The 20647-nt window shown below is 41.3% G+C and overlaps 1 protein-coding gene across 3 annotated transcripts in view; it reads right to left on the bottom strand.

Moving 5' to 3' along the window:
- The window catches only part of ralgps2 (Ral GEF with PH domain and SH3 binding motif 2), an 80306-nt gene that overhangs the window by 50548 nt on the left and 9111 nt on the right, over window positions 1–20647 (bottom strand). The window contains exon 1 of one of the 3 annotated variants that reach the window (XM_034229799.1): window positions 7873–7906. The exons of the other annotated variants lie outside the window; for them this stretch is intronic. The gene's annotated coding sequence lies outside the window, so the exon portion shown is untranslated. Of the gene's footprint in view, window positions 1–7872; window positions 7907–20647 lie in introns of those variants that run through there. 3 annotated transcript variants of the gene reach the window in all.

The raw sequence follows: 20647 nt of genomic DNA, 5'->3' as shown, positions 1-20647 counted from the left end.
AAATAAAGCATTTAACTGGTGCAACACAAGTTGACTTCTATAAGGAAATGGTCACAAGAAATGCCTTTTGTTGGGCAGGAAGCTCTAATCTGACACTATTGCTGTCTTTTTGGCATATTTTGATAGTGGATCAGTTAACAAATTGCAAGATGGAACAGGACAAAGGAGAGGCCACAGTGAGTTAGCTGTAAGATGGACAGCTGCCGGTGACAGGCTGCACTCCTCCAGGTTCTAAAGGGAAGAAACCAACTATTTGTATGTTCGATGTTTACAACTCATGCCGTATGCAGCAGTTCATCGAATCATGGTTGCTTACAGAATGATGGAAAAAGGCAATTTATTGCATGATATCTTCATTAAAAATAATAGTTTGTTTTGCTGACCCAGTATTCTTGAACCTGTAGCGTTAAACTGCATTTGCTGCTACCAGCAGTATTGCAAAGTCAACCAGGACTGACATTTCAGAGTTTGTATTTTAAATTTAAATGTACATCTTCTCTGTCACCGTCTGTATAATGCATGCACTGTTCTGACACATGCTTGATGCATTTTAAATGCATGCCGTAGATGCACCAAAGTCAGGGAACAGAAGTAGGTCAGTGTGTTGAGCTGAGCAGTGAGGAGTCTGACAGCCCACACACAGATACAAACACAAGGCTGATGGAACCTTCAAAGTCAACGTAGGTATCTTACAGGCAAATTATTTTGGCACTATATTGTAGTAGCTGCATGATATTTAAAAAGGGAGACACTGTTGGGGCGAAACATGAAAACCAGTACATAACCACTTTTACCATGTTTATAAGATCACAAAAGTAGCAGCCTTATTTCCAACTGTGTTTATAACTTTTGCAGAGCCTGTTAATCACCAGAGAGTTAGTCAGCGGTGTTTCAGTATTGCTACGGCAGCAAAGATAAGGTCGAGGTCCTGTCTTTCCCCGGGCTCTAGTCAAGCCTCTCCCTTTGAACACTATTGATCTGGAGCTAAGAGGTGCTGGATTGATCACATACACAGGGACACAGCATGTTGCTGCATGTCACAGCAGTTCGATAAACACTGCTTTCACTCAGCAGGTCTGCTGTTCACGCAGAGGTTGGTGGAACTGCCTGTGGAGAGAAAACGGTGTGTGGGCGTGTGTTGCAGTCGAGGGAACATGACCAACAGCCCCTTCAAACCATCACTTAGGGATCGGTATAGTTAGGATTTGACCGATACCGGTATTTTTCTATACTCTTATTGATAATTTTCAATATTTTGGTGCTCAAAATTATAGACATGATTACAAAATGTAAAGATTAAACAGTAATTTATTTGTATTTATTATTTAATGTAACTTTTTCAATGTCATACCAAGCAGGATGAGTGTGTTTGACAGTGTGTCTCTGGAAGGGGGGCGGTAATTAGGGGCAGTTCATAAATCCATATAAACATGACCATTATTCAGTTAAAACGAGACGCTGCGTGCGCACCTCCTAAACCGCAAGCTCCGGTCGGCTAACCATTATAATCCGTTTATTATTTATAATTGTAATGATAGATTATCAGTAATCATTTTAAAGTAACACAGCGACATTGGATTAACCATTTTTATGCCCTTGAACACAACTTTTGATCACAAAACAGCAACGGTAAGACATAATTATCATCATGGCTCTGGCTACGTAAAGTGAAGTTGTTTTCTTGCTCATTCCTGGCTGCTAGTTCAGTGAGTTTTGGTCGTACAGTGATGAGACTTATACCAATGGAATCTGTGGAATCATTTGTGCAGATAGACGTAGAAAAGATCGCTTTTGCCAGTTATGGGCTAAAGCAGCCGTTAGCCACGTTAGCCCGTTTCACTAACTGTTGATTTAGACTTGGAAGACTTCTGTTCTGTGTAGGTAAAATGGTTCATATCGTCTGTTAGCTGAGTTTCTTCCCGTTAAGTGGGTATGCATCATTAATAGGTTGTTAAATGTTAAGAAGCCTTGGGACGCTGTTTCTTGCAAGACGTTGCGCCTGCCCCCGGGAGTCTCACAATAATAAGAGTGCTGTTAGGAGAGATGACGAGTGGCATTCACAGTGGCCAACAGTGGTACTCAAACCGGATACGTCACACGGGATGAGGGTTCCCAACCAACCAGAATTGTTTAAACTAAAGAAGTAGCGTAATTCATATACCGATAGCAGCACCGTTTGTCCAGCGGCTTAACGGTATACCGATACCGTCCAATCCGGTACTGACTTAGTACCGGTTCTCGATACCCATCCCTACCATCACTTAACATGCTGCCCGTGTTCAGATCCTAGATGGAAGTCAATAAGGTGACAGAGGCATGGAAGTGTGGACCAGTAAGGGCAGAACATAGTTTCCCAGAGTATAACAGCAGAAATGGTGGAGGAAAAACACAAAAAACTATGCATATGCAAACAACTCTGTACATAAACATATGCTTCACTGACTCAAGTACTCAAACTATTCTAGAACATGGTGTTTTATAATTGTAACTGTCACACACTGAACAGGTTTATTATTCTGGGGAATCGCATGGTTTGCCAACACAGCTAAAGGCCCGGACACACCAATCTGACAACAAAGAACTGACACAGACTGACCCCGACTGTTGCGTCGCCTCGCGTCTCAGCATTTTGGCCCAGTGTCGTACTGGAACACACCGTAAAGACTTCAGCCGACAGCCAAGAAGCACGTGCGAACTGCGCATGCGTGAGTGGCAATAACTCTCCTTGCAAGCAGGCGGCGGTAGTGTGTATTCATCCTTCAAAAGAGGCAACAACCGGAAGACAGACTGCGTGGCCGTTTCTCAATCGCGAGGATGCTGGCTTGGTAGTTACGTACTTCCAAGTCACTTCCTTCAGAAACGAAGCAAATATGCTTCCAAGCCACGGCTTCGGAAAACGAAGAAGAATGGAACAGGCTAACAAGTGTGCCACTCTCTCTAACGGTACACATTTTCTACGCCACTACATACTTACATTTAAATGCAAAGCATTGTGGGGATTTTAAGGACGCAAAGTCTACCCATGTGCAGCCTCGAAATGTCCCCCAAACCAAGGACGCGGCCTCGGTGGAATTCCAAGTATGCTGGAGATTGGAACAGTACTTCGGCGGCACTCGATGACGTAGCATCCTTGAAATATTGGCTTGGAAGCCAGTATCCTCGAGATTGAGAAACGGCCCGTGATAACCGAGAGAAGAAGAACGGACTGCGTGATATAAACAAACAACAAATAGCGTGTGCGTTCCATTTTCACTCTACAACAAGAAGCTCATGGGGCTTTCCCGAACCTGTGTCGAGAGCTGGAGTTAAATGAAATCTCAGATTTGCCTTCTTAATAGTTTGTTTGGGTCCCTCACTTCCGTTTCGCTAGCTGAACAGCCAATCAGAGTGATTTATTTTGCCGACTGCCCGCCGATTCAAGTTTTCGGCCGAAAAGGCGTCGGCCCGGCTGAAAAGACCCGACGGTGCATGACACACCAATCTGAGTAGAGCTTGTCGACGCTCATCGTTGGCCTGACGCCCACCGACGCCGATAATCGGCCTGGTGTGTCCGTGCCTTAACACCACACACTGGTGTCCCGTTGCTTGTCGAATGAGAGTCCATCAACACACAAAACATACACAACAGGAACATGAGGAGACATCTCTATTTTCCAAATACGCTAATACTTCCAGACAAAAAGAGTGCACATTTCATCACGGCAGCAGCATAATGGCAGAAGCATAAATCCAAGATGAAAACAATGTAATGGTGCCATAACATTTTACAGTAAAGCGTTTTTTTGAAAATCAATAGGTAGTGAACCCAGTGACACCACACAGACTCTCACTATCCTGACACTGAAGCATCTGTGCTCTACCCTCTGACATCCTGTCATCAGTTCATGAATATTTAAGTCTGTCTGTGACTGGAAATAAGCATCATCTTAGGGGGAAAAAAGCTCCCAAGGGCAAAGAGGGTGTTAAAAAGCATGAGATGAAACACAGGAAAATCTGAAGACAATTATCTTACTTTTAACCTTGGAAACATATTCATATAAAAGTGCAGTGTTTCTCAAAATCACAGCAGCAAGATGTCCATATCATCATATATTATGGTCCTTATTAAGAACATTTATGTATAGCTGATAATGCTCTTGGTATCTAAATTGACACTTGTCTGAAATAAAATGAACGCTAGGCAAAATGGATTTTCCTCTTTGATGATCCTCATGTTAACCAGCCACAACACATATTAGATAACGTATTATGGTATGATTAATGCATATATTTTGCTATCAATATTGATTAATCTGCCCATTATTATTCAGTTTAGCGATTGGTCTATTAAGTTAAAAAAAATCTAACCAGGTTTCTCAAAGTCCAAGATTTATTTAATGGTCCCGTTTTGCTAATCCAAAACCCAAACAAATTCACTTTAGTATGATATATAAAACAGAAAAACCCCAGTATATCCTGTCATTTTTGCATGAGAAAAAAGATGAATCGATTAAAAAAAATCGTTTGAACTCAATGAAGTTTCTTCCAAGTCCAAGTCTTCTGTTCTTTCTTTTTCAAAATTCCAAATCCATCTACATTTTTTCTTTTTTATGTTTTCAGTTGTGGTTTTGTGTTTGCTGGCATCCACCAGTAGGCATTAGTACAAAATGAGAAGAGTCCTCACAGGGGCAAACATCGGATGTGCCAGGAACTACGTAACCCTGAGCGCAGGCCAAATACAAGCACTGCTCATCACTAGTTAGTTTAAAAATAAATGTATTTAAAAACCCTTGCTCTGTTTAACTAACTTAGCTTGCCAGATTTTCTTTACAAATGAAATGTGATGTCCTCTATCAAGTTTCCTTTTTTTAACAACCATGGTTAACACTGCCACAGTAATTGGGTATATGAGGGAAAACAGAAACTATTTGGATGGCCAATTGGTCACCAGGTCAGATGGATGAGCATCGTCAGCTGATTATTTTTCCCCATGACATGCAGAAGCCATGATGAATGTTAAGTAGACACAAGGCACACACACTAGTTAAGTTAGATCTGTATACCCTGTTTGTGAAATGCCACTAGTTCTAAATCGGTGCCATAGCAGCAGCTTGCACCGTGGGGTGTGATTAGGCTTTTTTTAGATACACTTGCCTCTCTCTTTCTCCCTCACCCTCGTTCTTCCATTCTCCCTCGATCCCTTCAGCTCTCCGGGTTGATAATTAGAGCTCAGGCTGTACAGACAGGCTGTTCAGGCCCGGCCTCGGTCTCTCTCCTGGCACATCCCCCAGTGACACGGACACACTTGGTATGTACTCTCACAGACCTACATAATGCCTTCCTTCAATCGCCCAGCCTGAAGCTAGAAGCAAATTGAATTATTCAGAGCCAATACAAGGCCCGACTGGTCTTGATAACAGTATCTGGTTAGCCATCAAATCAACTTTAGAGAGGATACAGTGCCAAGCTTATAAAGTAGTGGCATGTGGCAGAAACAGAGCAGCAGGCCGACGTGTGTGGGCAGCATTACTGCCGTACAGTTGGTGAGTGCGTCCATGTCTGATAAGTAGCCTGAACGGGAGCAGGCAGGCAGCCCAGCACAAGTTCAACTTTACCGCTGAAGACCAGGCGACCCGAGCGTGGTGACAGATGAGTCGGGGAGAAAAGGGGGGGGGGGGGGGGGGGAGAGGAAGTGCAGAGCTGGCAGCAACACTGATGTCTGTGGTCATTCCCTGCACGGACTATTAACAAGGAAAGGGCAGGCAAACAATACGGAGCAACAGAGCAGTCAGTCAGAGCAGTAATGTTTAGAGGAAACTGATAAGATCTCCATGTCTTCCTCTATGAGGACATGGCACAAGTCTATTCCACAGCACTAAAACATCCTCATGGAGACAGAGCAAACAACAAATCAGGCTTAAAAAAAAAAAGGGACACAGTACACTAGATATGCAGACAAATCCAATTTGTCCGATGTTATGGACAAAAAACAGACTCCCACAGTGTGTATGAATTGCATAAGCAGGAGCTAAACATTCAAATCATATTGGCTTTATTGACGTCACAAAAATCCCTTACGTTTCTTCCTTTCACTTTGGCTCTTAGCCTCAGTGCCTCACTCTGCTACAACTTGCCCACGTCCAACATCAAATTAAGTGACTATAATGGAAAAAGGGTCACATTTAGTTTGAATAATCTGAATCAGAATACCTTTATTATAGAATACACTACTAAATAACACCCAACCTTGTAGCACTTTCCAGCTTGTAGGTCACTGTGGCTGGGCAATGGGAAAATGTACTGTATAAAATCAAATGCATGTCAGTTTCGGTTATTACTTATTTGTGCTTTCAATAGCCTGACATACATCACCTGTTCACTAACTTTTGAAAAAATGAAGACATGGCATGACATGATGATCTGAAAACTAGGGGTGTAACGGTATACGATTACGTACCCGAACGAATATAACTTTAAACGTAAAAAATTGAGAACGTGAACAACTTTTTGGAAGTAATCTCAGGAGCTGTGTCGCAGCATTCAGAGTAATTTGCTCACATTGGGTTCAAAGCGTCATAGAGCGACCAAGTCATTTCATTGGACGAGAGGCATACTATGAGAGCTGGTCAGAGGGATGCGTTCAAATTTAGTCAGTAATTTGAGGAACTGTCGAAATGGCGAATGCAGATAAAGTTGAGCTCGAAAATCCTATGGAAGCAAACAAGAGACAGAAGTATTTGAATTTTATTAGACACCGAATTTATAGCATTGAAAATAATTACTTTGAAAATCATGTATCTGAATGTTTTTGCTCCGAATTTACCTATGTGAAATACAAATGTAAAAATTCAAGGGAAAAAAATTCAAATGTTCAAATTCAGATCCCAAAAACTCAAGTGAAAAAAATTCGGTGTATAAAATTCGATGTCCAAAATTGCGATGCAGCATCATCCGGGCTACTCAGACAGGATAAGCAATCGAGCCCTAATGCAATCAAACCGACTTCTGGCCTATCAGAGCACGGCTTTGTCAGTCATGTGATCGCAAACGGTTAAGTCATGATGCAAACGATGACGCAATGACGCAGCACCAGTCGGACTCTGGGCAGTGTGAAAAGAGCCGGAGCTAAACCGAAGAACCGGTTCTGAACCTGAAAAGCTCTAGCATGGAGCTTGAACCGGAGTTGCGTTGGTGTGAATGAGGTATTAGTGAATGTCCTGTACTGCTCTTAAATCTCCTAAAATCAGCTTTTCCTTTCCCTCTTGGATGTTCTTCTGGACCCTCAGAGAAAGAGAAAATGGTGAAGCAGTCCTGTCTCTCAGGCATGTCCTTTCCTAACAGAAATATCAACAAAACATATTATTGCAGAGCAAGTGTGTTATTTAAGATAGGTGTGTTTGTTTGTTCAGGGGCTATAAATATAATGATTTTTTTATTTGAATGTGTTTTTTTAAATCCAACAGTGTACTACAAAGATAATCAGATTATGAATAAACCGTTCTAAATTCATCAACATTGAAATAAATGTATTATTAAAATAATATTTAACTGTTATCAAAACTTAGTGCAACTGTAGAAGCTTGCTATGTTCGGTTGTCTCACTGAAAGAATCACGTTTTAACATGTTTTTTTACAGTCAGTATGCAGAGACAAAGGGTCTCAGTTCTCATATGTTCAATAATACTTGCCTTAAATACATTGAAATGTGAAAGATGAACAAAAAAGTTATGTTGCTTGGTAAAATGTAAATGTAACCTTTTGCTAAGAAAGTACACTCAACATCACTGATGTGTAGGTGATCTAGTATTTAGTCATGTTTAATGGCATGTATATCAGTGTATTAGAGTCATTACTTTATGCATTCTTTGTAAAGTATGAAAAAGGTGTATGTACCTTGGAATCCGTGCTGAAGTTCTCTGCTGTTAGGAGTCCAGATCTGTCTCTCCTCCTCTGGTCCAGCCTGTCTGGATCACCTTAAGGAGACTTTGAACAAACCGATGTAAAGTTACATGCGTGGGTTACAGACTTCTTTACATGCAAACAACGTTTTATCTTTTAAAAACAGGTCATAATCTTATTGTTATACTTAAGAAATTGCTGGATATCACAGTCCTTATACTGTATCAGTTTGAGTAGGTCCTTTTATTTTGGATGAGTTTTTCATGAGTCAGTCAAATTAATTTGTTTTCATATGCCATATTCATATGCATCACACACGTAAGGGTAAGACACAAACCTATTGAACAAATGCAATGCAAAAGCTTAATTTTCACTGAAGTCACAGATAACGTAATATCTAATATTTAAACAAATAATTTCCTTGTCACTAAAGCATTGACTACGCTATTCATCGTCCTTAAATGCAGGAATTAAGTTACATGTTCCGTTCTACAGCCACGATAAGGCTGTTTCTCAAGTGTGATGATACAATTAAAAGAGGCATCGGTAACAATATTAAAAACAACAATGTTTGGGTCGTTCGTCGGATAGACGGTTAGCTGCAATAAATAACTCCAGTTCAACAAACCATATTACAATATCTAAGGGAGCGTTATTTCTGGACCATCTTGAAATGTGACGTTCATATTTTAAAAAGATACACACATTTCATGGTGAGGTTGATTTAATATACACTAAGCCTCTCTTCAACAATACGTTGACGTTAGCTAGTCTATTGTATGCTATAGTAGAGCATAGCGAATTTAAACGAACCTTAACAATGCATACAGTAACCTAACTAACAAACTAACTATCTAACGTACAAGGATGACCTTATTTTAGCAACCTCGCACAGAAGCCTTTTGGTATACAGTAGCATCCCACTTAATGTTTTACACTCTTGGATGCTAGGCATAGCATCGTTAGCACAGATGGAGCTACGATTGCTCAAATGCTAAGCCAACTCTAAACATTCATTAACGTTAGCTTAATAAAAACACCAGTAACATAACATAAAGTACGCAGGGTTGACTTACCGAAGAAACTGCATTCATGGGCGGTCTGTTTTAACCGCAGATACATCCTATATTTGCATAACGAATAGTCCACCAGCAGAGGTGGGTGTAACGCGTTACAAAGTAACGTAGGGCTGTGCAATTAATCGTATTTTAATCGCGATTACGGCTTGCGACGATTATGAAAACAGCATAATTGACAAAATACGATTATTTTGCTGGGTGCGCTTTCGCCCCTCCCTAAAAGCCCACTCGGCCACGTGGGCGTGACATGTGTTGTGAGTGTTCAGCGCGAGCGAAGATGTCAGAACAAGAGCAGCAACTCGTTAAAAAGAAGGGTCAAATTATTTCCACTATTTGGAAGTACTTTGGCTTTCAGGAGTCCGACGTGGAGCAAAATAAAGTACAGTGCAGGATTTGTTACCAGGTTGTGTTGGCACCACACGCTAACACAACCAATCTCTTTAATCATCTGAAATCAGGGCTCGACATTAAGGACTGCCCGATGGCCCGGGGCCATCTAGTATTTAGCTCGGGCAATGAAGCCTCACCTGCTGGTTGCCCGATCGGGCAATCTATTATGCCAGTATCATGCAGCTCGCGGATCCAGTAATGAGTGACCCGACAGTAAAAATAAACATATCTATAACTAGTTCAGGTAGTTGCAGAGGTAATTAAAATAGCTATGTGTGATATGCTAACCTGAAGTGTGTGTTTTGTCCGCTCACCGCTGCATGTGATCGTGCAGAGCTGCGTGTCGACTCGTCAGCAGCAGCTGATCTCTCTCTCCCGTCAGATTAGACTTCACTCGCGTTTATGTCCATATCGATCAGATCCAGCTAGTTCTAGCTAATGATATGACTACCTGCTTATTAAAAGACACCTAAATAATAAGTGTCGCTATGCAACTGGGTGAGGCCACAAAGTATAGCGCAGCATTATGCATTTGTTTACATGCCCACCGGAACCCCGAGGCATTACCAACAGATCAACGCACAATCAACCCACACAGGACATATATTTCTCCACATTAAGTGTTAGACATTATAATTGACTATTCATGTCTGTCACATACTCTTCTTGTCTGTTACATAAGTGGCGCAACTGAAGCGGTATTGGGCTAAAGGGAAATTATTTTGACCGGACATTTTTGACCGAAGAGATTTAGATTTGCCGGCTAACGGGAACTCTGACGTCGCCATTTTGTGTGCTTCGCGGATGCGCTCGGCTCCTCTCGACTGCTGCTCGGGTCTGCTCGGTCAGCTTCCGGATGAGGGGGCATTCGTTCGACCAACTTACAGTAGATAACATTACAAACATTTTTAACAGGGGCCATAATAGTGTAAATAATGTTTGTTTTGGCAGTTATAACTGAATGTAATGTTTTCTACTTTTTTACATCTGGGAAGGCATTTGCCTTCATCAGATGGAAAGTGCCTTGACCAACAACTTAAGTATTTCTTATAGCTATGCCATGCAAGCGAGCAAACACAAGCAAGAACAAACAAACAAGTGAAATGAAGAATACAATTGAAATTGTACAATACAATATTGTGGTGGTTCATCTTATAATTCAGTCTAAAGAATGCACCAGACAGCATATAAGACCTGCACAAATCTAAATGTTCTAGAGCAGGGGTGCCCAACCTTTTTTGAACCGAGAGCTACTTTTAAAGTTGCCAGTCTGCCGAGATCTACCAGTCCAAATAGAGAGGCGTAGCCATTACTGACAGCCTACTACCAGGTAAATACACACTACTTGTATAAAACTGACCTTTCTACGATGAATACTTCATAAAATACTGCAGATCCTTTATCTTACCTCTTTCTAATCTACACACATACAAGTATTTAACTGAAGTTACACAAGTGTTGTTGATACAGAGTTGGAGTTTATTCACACGTCACATACTACAGTGGGTCATGTTTTCAAGAAACATTGAAGTGCTGCCACATATGACACAGGAAAAAAAGAAAAGACTCTGAACCCTTTATTTGCCATTATATAAAAATAGTGTTGCTACAAAAGTATAAATGAGGCTTACTAATAAGACAACTCAGATCTGAAGCTACACAGGAATCTGCTGCCAAAGTGCAATAAAAAAGACAAAATTAATAGAATCAAACCCTTTTTTGTTGCATTTTAGTAGATTATAAAAAGAAATGCCTTTAAAATAGGATGCAAGCAACACTAGTTTCTTAACCTGAATTGATAATAGACTATAATCAATTTAAACAGAACATATCTTAATGTTTGCATTCTTATACCATGTTGTACAATAATTATAATGAATAAGTTCAAACAAACTAAAACTTAAAGCTGATTAATAGCGGTATCTAACTTGAGTTTTTATTATATCAAAAACCTGTTGAAATGCTACCGTTTTTTACTGTCCCCCAAAAGCGCGTCGGCAGCCTCCAGGACTGCTTCTTTCACAACTTCGCCATCTTTGAAAGACTTCATGTGTTTGGCAAGAACGTGACTGACACGATAAGATGCTATGGTAGCAGCCTTGCTCTTGTTGTTGGGCCCTGGTGAAAATGGACTGCTGTGCATTTAGCTGTCCTTTCAGGCCCCTCCCCTTTTGGAGCGTAGGGCAGAATTAGGAGGGAATTCCGTCTCGTAGCGTTTGTGCACTGTTTTGAAATGCCGCTCCTAAATTACCCTTCTTCGATAAAGCCACGCTCGCATTGTAGATGAGACAGATGGACTTTGAATTGGAATAGATACAAAAATAATCATCCTCCCACTCGGAGTGAGAATTATATATGTTTTGCTTCTGCCATAATTGCGGTCTTGTGTGTGTGCGGCCTGTCACTCCTGTGTTGACACGGACAACGTTAGCGAACTAGTGCAGTGCACACTGCCCAATGCTCACCAGCCACGCCCTGACACATGGGGTCACGCCGGCCAATCACAAAGCTTTGATGCGTTCAAGTGCATTATTCTGGCACAGGAAGATTATGTTACAGGACATTAACGATAAAACAGAATATTGTTGTTCTATTTTTAGACACATCTCGCGATCGACTGGGAATCTCCCCGCGATCGACCGGTCGATCGCGATCGACTGGTTGGGCACCCCTGTTCTAGAGGGAGGGCCCCCAAACCCTTCGTGCGTCATTTCGTCCGTGCGCATTTTTCAGGGCAATCTCTATTGGGCTCAGGGCCATCTGTAAATTAGCTTAGATGGCCCATAGGGCCATCTCCCAAAATCCTTAATGTCATGCACTGGAAATACAACCACAAAGTGCAATACGACCGGGCAGTAATACAACAAAAAGCAGATGCCCGCTCGACTTCATCCACCACATCATCACAGTCATCGATTCAGGACGCATTGTAGAGAGCAACGGCCTACGCGACGAGCTCGCAGAGACACAGAGATATTACAGGTGCCATTACATTTCACATCGCTAAAGATATGTGCCCAGTTAGCACTGTTAGCAACCAGGGCTTTAAGCAACTTGTCAACACGTTGGACAAGCGTTACGCGATGCCGTCTCGGTATTATTTCAGCAGGTCTGCGCTGCCTGCACTATATGACAAATGCCGTGGGGAAGTTGAGAGAGATGTGGCTTCAGCTGACTACTTTGCTACCACAACAGACCTATGGTCTAGCCCAGGGGTTCGCGAGATGTGTCTAAAAATAGAACAACAATATTCTGTTTTATGTCCTGTAACATAATCTTCCTGTGCCAGAATAATGCACTTGAACGCATCAAAGCTTTGTGATTGGCCGGCGTCACCCCATGTGTCGGGGCGTGGCTGAGGGTCTTCAGTACAGGTGGCAATATTGTCACCTGCCTGCGCTCATCTCTGAAACCAGACCATGTAAACAGGCTGGTGTTTCTTGCAAAAAATCTTTAAGAGATGACATGAGCAGCCCTACCAGCATTTGCCATGGTGGCCTAAACATTTTTATTTGGTCTTAAATTGTAGTTCAACATTTATTTCCTGTTACCTCTGGACCATGACGGTTGGCCAGCCTTCAACGTTTAACTGAGTGGAATAATGAATATGTTTTACCAAAATGTTGGCTATATGTTAAGGAGTTTTCAGTAGGTTGTGACAGTGCACTGCAACATGTTTGATTTAATTTATTTTGGTCTAATTTATTTATCATATTAATAATATATGTTTTGGAAGTGCGCTCCAACATATTTGTTGATCTTGTTTATTGGTAAAATATTATTTGTGTTAAAGTTCAATAAATAGTCAATGAATAATCGTCAAAATAATCGTGATATCAATTATTGACCCAAATAATCGTGATTATGATTTTTGCCATAATCGCACAGCCCTAAAGTAACGCGTTACTGCGATAATGTACACACCATAGTTACGACGTACCGAACCGTGACCTAAAAACCGAGGTACGTACCGAACCGAAATGTTTGTGAACCATTACACCCCTACTGAAAACACAATAGGTGCTTCCCTTTTAGTCCAGAGCTCTGGAATTTTTTTTGTGTGTTTGTGTTTAAAATGTGTCTATTATATCGACACCATGTGGATTTCAACAAAACTTATTTGAGATACTGTTAAAATAACCCCTATGGTCCAAACAGTGATTACAATTTTAAAAAACTGTTGTGTAACTGTCTTCACTTTTATTTTATGTTGGCTTTGCTGAAGTTAATTACTGCATTTAAATGTTTTCAATATTCATTCTCCTGCTTTTATCCCCTGCTCTATAACAACACTGTAAGTCATCTACTATTTTAGCCCTAAAACAAATTATAACCATAAATACACTAAGACCTTGTTCATTCAGTTTTCAAGCATTTATTTGTTGTCTCTATAGATTTTCTTCATGTTATAAGGGTTTGTGAGTCACACTTTAAACGAACACCCTCATCTCCATATCTGCCACTCAAAATATGTTTCTCCCGCCTTCACATTGATGGTTCCACAAAGACAGTCAGGAAGCATTTCCAAGGACCGAGTTTCAGATCGGCCCTCGGGGCTTCTGAGTGAGACACAAACTTAAGAGACATGGCATGCTGCAACATGACAAACCATACAATTATGTGAGAGCAAACACACACAGTCAGACACACAAACTCCTACAGACATTGGATAACAATACGCCCTTATATATAGAAAGAACAAACTCTGTACATTATGGCACAGGAAACAGACTATGAAAACTAATCGTCAAACAGCCGGCTGTATACGCCTGCTCCCATCAGCCAAAAGGTCATCCAGCCTCGATGTTTCTGCAACAAACATTTATTAGATTTCATTTCAACACATGTTGTAGCCATCCTGTGGGAGGAATGTGTGCTCATCGGTCCAAGGTTATCCTTGCAGCCAAACTTGACCCGATGTATCATACTTCAAGGCTAGGTAGAATGAGGTAGAATGAGATAAGAGGAAAATAAGAGTGCAGATCCACGGAAAGAAAACAGACTGAGTGCTTGTAATCCTGCTTTACTATCTGTCTTTTCTTCAGTACTATACATCAAGTCAGCCATTCCTCAGATAAAAACAGTCAAATCTAGCCTCTATATCACAATGAGCTCATGCTCCTCCAACAAGTTATTCTGTGCTCTTTTATGTCGGCCTCTTCTGCTCACATACTTGACCCAAAAGAGCAGTGAACAAGCCCATACTGAAATCAGAATCTGTGGTGTCTTTAAAAAAGGTAAACACGCTGCAGGAAAGCTATTGTTAGTCTTTTATCATATGTATGAATATGAGGTGTAGACAGCCAAGTTTTCAGTAGGAGAAAGAGGGGGAAACTTTAGCAGCCACGAAAGCCCTGTTGTTGATATTGTTGAGCTAAACCTTTGAGTATTTAGTTATGAGATTAGTTTTGATCCAGAACTCAGGTCACTTTGAACCTGCTTAACTGAGCAAGACTGAGATAACAGGCCTCCCAAACGGCTTAACGCTTGCTCACACAACACACACACTGCTATATGCATGACTTCCTCTAACATGCCATTGCCCAGTCTCCAGGGCCTGATAAAACGCCAATTACAACTTAAAACACAAAAGAGCCCTGCCCGAGGGAGAAACTGAGGAAGAAAAAGGGGAAGAATAAGTGTGCCGACTTCAAACACTTGTACAGTGTACAGCATTGGCGCAGGAAGATGTACCAAAATCACATACTGGTAAAAGAGGGACATGAAATAAACAGACAAGCCCCTTTACATTTTCGTAAACCCTGATATTATCTTGAAGACCTTCGTGTGAGAACGAAATAAATGTGGACAATAAACGGACAAACTACAAAGTGTGTGATGTGTCTGATTTAGCCGTTTGAATAGAGCACTCTTTGTCCGGAGAATTCCTGGCGTATGGCAGCCTCTGCATAAATGTGTGTGAATGATGACTGTGTGTGTGTGTGTGTGTGTGTGTGTGTGTGTGTGTGTATATATATATATATTTATTAAGTGCTTTGAGGGTTCGCAAAGAATGGAAAGTTGTATATCAATCCAGTCCATTTGTTTTTTTTAAATTGCGGTTGGTTTAAGATCCGAAAAAATAATGTATTTTAGTCAATGGAGAGAGAAAACGTATCTTTCGATCCCGTTTGAATTGTGCCATGAATTACACATATGATGTTTGTCAATCTTAAAAAATTATTTCCGTGTCAAAAAAGTCACAGTTTGTCGTAAAACTGTTGAAATATAAGACTATGAAAAATACGCAACTAGAAAGACTACAAATCCCAGAGTCTCGTAAGTGATGTCACAATTGTTTTCCTCCACTAAGAGATAGCTAAGATCAGCGCCATATAGATATCTATCTATAAGGCGCTGGCTAAGATAAGATAACTTTAACAAGATGCCTGTGTGCTTAGTACCAGGTTGTTATCATACCAGCAATGGGTCTTGCTCGTTCTTTCGCTTCCCGTCTGATGAAAGGACCAGGGGCCTCATTTATAACGCCGTGCGTAGGATTCACGTGGGAAGGTTGCTTACGTAGTAGAAATCCAAAAAATAGGTACAGAAATGTTACGACATTTTCCGATTCACCAAACATTGCGTACCGGCGAGGAAAGTGCGTACAGCACTTCCTACGCCGATTTCCCTTTATAAATCACAATCGACTCGAAATGCGGTGCAGCTTTTGCGGGCTTCACATAACGCCCATATTTGCCTATAAATAGTCAAAGAAACGCCCATTCATTCATTCATTTTGACTGACTTTATGAAGAAGATAGCAGGAAATGACGACAGAACAGCTAAAAAAGACATCTCACACCGTGTCAGATTTAGGTTATTTTGGGGAGGTCGAGATAAATCATATTGTTTGGTGGATGCAGTTTGAACCAGAGTAGCAGCATGGAGGTCGGATCGTCACCAAAATAAATAAATAAGTGGTCCGAAAAAGGTTCATGAAAAAAAAAATACACATAGCCTTCCTCAGGCAGTGTGTTTGTACCGGGGACAGGAGACACCCCCTTGATGAGAGACTGGGTCCTTCTCACTTCGGTTAAATGGATTCCTTGCGTCCCTCACTTGCGTCGTTTCCCTGCGACTAGTCCCTCCCACCAGGGAAGCATGGAGAGACGCAAGGAAACCACGAGAAGCAGGGAAATTAGTTTTAAGAGCAATGGGACGTCCTTTCCTCCGGAGCGTCACGTGAAGCGACGTCCGTTTGTGATGACGCTGCACAGCTGATCGTCTGACATCAGCTCTGTCCCCGTTATTTTCACAAACACCCCCGCCTCTGTAAGTACACATTTACTGACACAAACATTTGTATCATCTGTTGTAGACCCAAATAAAATCAAATAAGAACTCATTCTCAAAAAGATAAATTGCCATTCTTAAAATGTATAAACGAACAATAGTTTGATTAATATTGATTAGAGTGCACAATAGAAATACAATAATTGAGAGAAGAAAAAGAGATATGTTATCAAAACCCAGTTAGATTAACATTCATTGGACTGCACACTTTGTGTGTTTGTGTGGATATGTAGCACATTAACATTTTAAAATAGCACTTAATGACTGACTGAATGGAAATGACAATAAATGAAAATGTAAAACGAAAAAAGCGATCATGGAAATGTTTCCAATAAATGAATAAAATGATTTTTGACCACTTTGTTGTTCAGATATATCACATATTTGTAACTAAATGATACATTAATTGAAACAAAACACGGTATAAACTGAGGAGTGACTCTCGTGAGTTTCATTTATTTTCTTCACTCCGCTGGGAAACTGCTCTCATGTCAAGAAGCATCAGATCAGTGCATGCACTGCATCGTCAAATCAGTGAGCGATACACAGTAAGGGGGCGGGGCGAGTGTCTGAGGATTTCATCGAAGGATGGTCTGGTGGTTCCTCGATTATAGCTCCTCCATTATCGCTCCTCGCTCCTCCGGCAAAAATAAGGCCATTGGGACGCTACTCAAGATGGCGCAGACAAATCAACTTCCGGTGAGACCGAGACCGAGGAGCGAGGAAATGAAAAATAAGAGAAGTGAGAAGGGGCCACTGTAAGAAATGATCGGGGAATCCCTCCAGAGTGGATCATGACGACTGGATCTGAATTATGTTTTCGTATTTGGTGGTTTGTGTCCCAGCTGTCGATCAGCTGTGCGCAGCATCTCCACTGCAGCAACTCTATATCCACCAGTTAAAGGAAATACAACTAATGTGTTGTGTTATATTAGCTGTACAATTTACCACATATGGTGTTCTTAGTTTCCATACCTCCTGTGTTTTATCAGTGACTTATCAAGTCTTAGCAAACGGCATAAAACATGATTAAACATGGTAGTATATAAAACCATGCACGTACAACCTATAGAAATGCAAAACCGCATCATTTATGAGAAAACATTTCATAACATTAACACAATATATTCGAGGTGGTTTTAAATAACATCCGTATTTATTTATTTCTCCAAGTTATGTTTTTGTGTGCACCGAGGAGTCTCAAACAGGCGTTTGTTTAATCATTTTAAGATTGGCTTTAATCAATGTTTGAAAATGAATTCATCATATGATAAATGAGAGGTAACATTTTGTTTATAATATTATTATTTCCACATATTTCTCTCCATTCTTCCTTCTGCCAACGGTGTCGCAGTTTCTCGTCTCTGTCGTTGTTGTGCTTAGTGCAGGGGTGCCCAACCTTTTTTGAACCAAGAGCTACTTTTAAAGTTGCCAGTCTGCCGAGATCTACCAGACCAAATAGAGAGACGTAGCCATTACTGACAGCGTCTGTTCTCCACCATCAGCAAACTTCTCAAACCCTGTGACAACGCCACCTCGTCCTTCACCACAGAACAGTGCAACTCCTTCCTCTCGTTTTTCCAAACCAAAATCAGCAACATTTTACAGCAATCTGACACCCTCATCAGCACCCCCCACCTCCCCTCCTGGCTCCCCCCTTCACCTCACAGCCCCTGTCTCACTTCTCCCCTGTGACCCCCATGCAACTGTCCGACTTCATGACTGGAATTAACTCCACCTGCACACTTGACCCAATGGCCTCCAAATTTGTTAAAGAGAGCCTCCCTGCTATCTCCCAACTCATCGCCACCATCATTAACTCCTCCCTCAGATCTGGATCAGTTCCCCCCTCTCTCAAACTGGCTGCTGTCACACCCATTCTCAAAAGACCTGGACTCACACCTGACATCATGTCCAACTTCCGGCCCATCTCAAATCTCCCCTTTCTGTGAAAGATACTTGAACGTGTCGTTGCCTCACAACTTAAAGCCCACCTCAGCTCCAATGATCTCTTTGAGCCATTTCAATCCGGTTTCCGATCAAAACACAGCACAGAAACAGCTCTTCTGAAAATCACAAACGACCTCCTCCTCTCCTCTGACTCCGGCAACCTGAGTGAACATCCTCATCCTCCTCGACCTCACCGCAGCATTCGACACCATCCTGCTGTCCCTCCTCGAATCATCACTCAACATCACTGACACTGCACTCTCCTGGCTGAAATCCTACCTCACCGACAGACATCAGTTTATCAACATCAACAACTGCACCTCCTCCACTGCTCCTCTGTCCCAAGGCGTCCCCCAGGGTTCGGTGCTTGGCCCCCTCCTCTTCATCCTCTACATCAGGGGTGCCCAACCTTTTTTGAACCAAGAGCTACTTTTAAAGTTGCCAGTCTGCCGAGATCTACCAGACCAAATAGAGAGACGTAGCCATTACTGACACCCTACTACCAGGTAAATACACACTTCTACTTGTATAAAACTGACCTTCGTACGATTAATACTTCATAAAATAATGCCTTTATCTTACCTCTTTCTAATCTACACACATACAAGTATTTAACTGAAGTTACACAACAGTGTTGTTGATACAGAGTTGGTGTTTATTCACATGTCACACTACAGTGGGTAATGTTTTCAAGAAACATTGAACAGTGCTGCCACATATGACACAGGAAAAAAAGAAAAGACTCTGAACCCTTTATTAGCCATTATATAAAAATAGTGTTGCTACAAAAGTATAAATTAGGCTTACTAATAAGACAACTCAGATCTGAAGCTACACAGGAATCTGCTGCAACAGTGCAATAAAAAAAACAAAATTAATAGAATCAAACCATTTTTTTTTTTGCATTTTAGGAGATTATAAAAAGAAATGCCTTTAAAATAGGATGCAAGCAACACTAGTTTCTTAACCTGAATTGATAATAGACTATAATCAATTTAAGTTTGCATTCTTATACCATTTTGTACAATAATTATAATGAATAAGTTCAAACAAACTAAAACTTACAGCTGATTAATAACGTATCTAACTTGAGTTTTTATTATATCAAAAACCTGTTGAAATGTTACTGTTATTTTTACTGTCCCCCAAAAGCGCATCGGCAGCCTCCAGGAATGCTTCTTTCACAACTTCGCAGTCTTTGAAAGACTTCATGTGTTTCGCAAGAACGTGACTGACACGATAAGATGCTCTGGGAGCAGCCTTGCTCTTGTTGTTGGGCCTGGTGAAAATGGACTGCTGTGCATTTAGCTGTCCTTTCAGGCCCCTCCCCTTTTGGGAGCGTAGGGCAGAATTAGGAGGGAATTCCGTCTCGTAGCGTTTGTGCACTGTTTTGAAATGCCGCTCCTAAATTACCCTTCTTCGATAAAGCTACGCTCGCATTGCAGATGAGATAGATGGACTTTCAATTGGAATAAATACATATATAAATACCCACTCGGAGTTAAAATTATATATGTTTTGCTTCTGCCATAATTGCGGTCTTGTTTGTGTGCGGACTGTCACTCCTGTGTTGATACGGACAACGTTAGCGAATTAGTGCACTGCCCACTAGCCACGCCCCGACAGATGTGGTCACGGCGGCCAATCACAAAGCTTTGATGCGTTCAAGTGCATTATTCTGGCACAGGAAGATTATGTTATAGGACATTAACGATAAAACAGAATATTGTTGTTCTATTTTTAGACACATCTCGCGATCGACTGGGAATCTCCCCGCGATCGCAATCGACTGGTTGGGCACCCCTGGCTTAGTGCGTACGCATGGGTTAGACTAGAGTTTGCGTGGAGGACCGCACGTTTTCACGTCAAGTTAGTATTTTATAAAACGCAAACATTGCGTAGAAACTGGCGTACGCCATTTTTTGAGCGTATATCCCTTTATAAATGAGTGGCTGGGTCAAGTTAGCTACCTAGCTACCTAGCTAGTAGCTAGCACGTTAGTTAGCATTATAGCCTTGTCATTTTTATTAGCCTTAATACGAAGTAACATTAAG

The sequence above is a fragment of the Gymnodraco acuticeps genome, unplaced genomic scaffold (genome assembly GCF_902827175.1).
Source record: "Gymnodraco acuticeps unplaced genomic scaffold, fGymAcu1.1, whole genome shotgun sequence".
Lineage (NCBI taxonomy): Eukaryota > Metazoa > Chordata > Actinopteri > Perciformes > Bathydraconidae > Gymnodraco > Gymnodraco acuticeps.
This window is presented reverse-complemented; position numbering and strand designations above follow the sequence as displayed.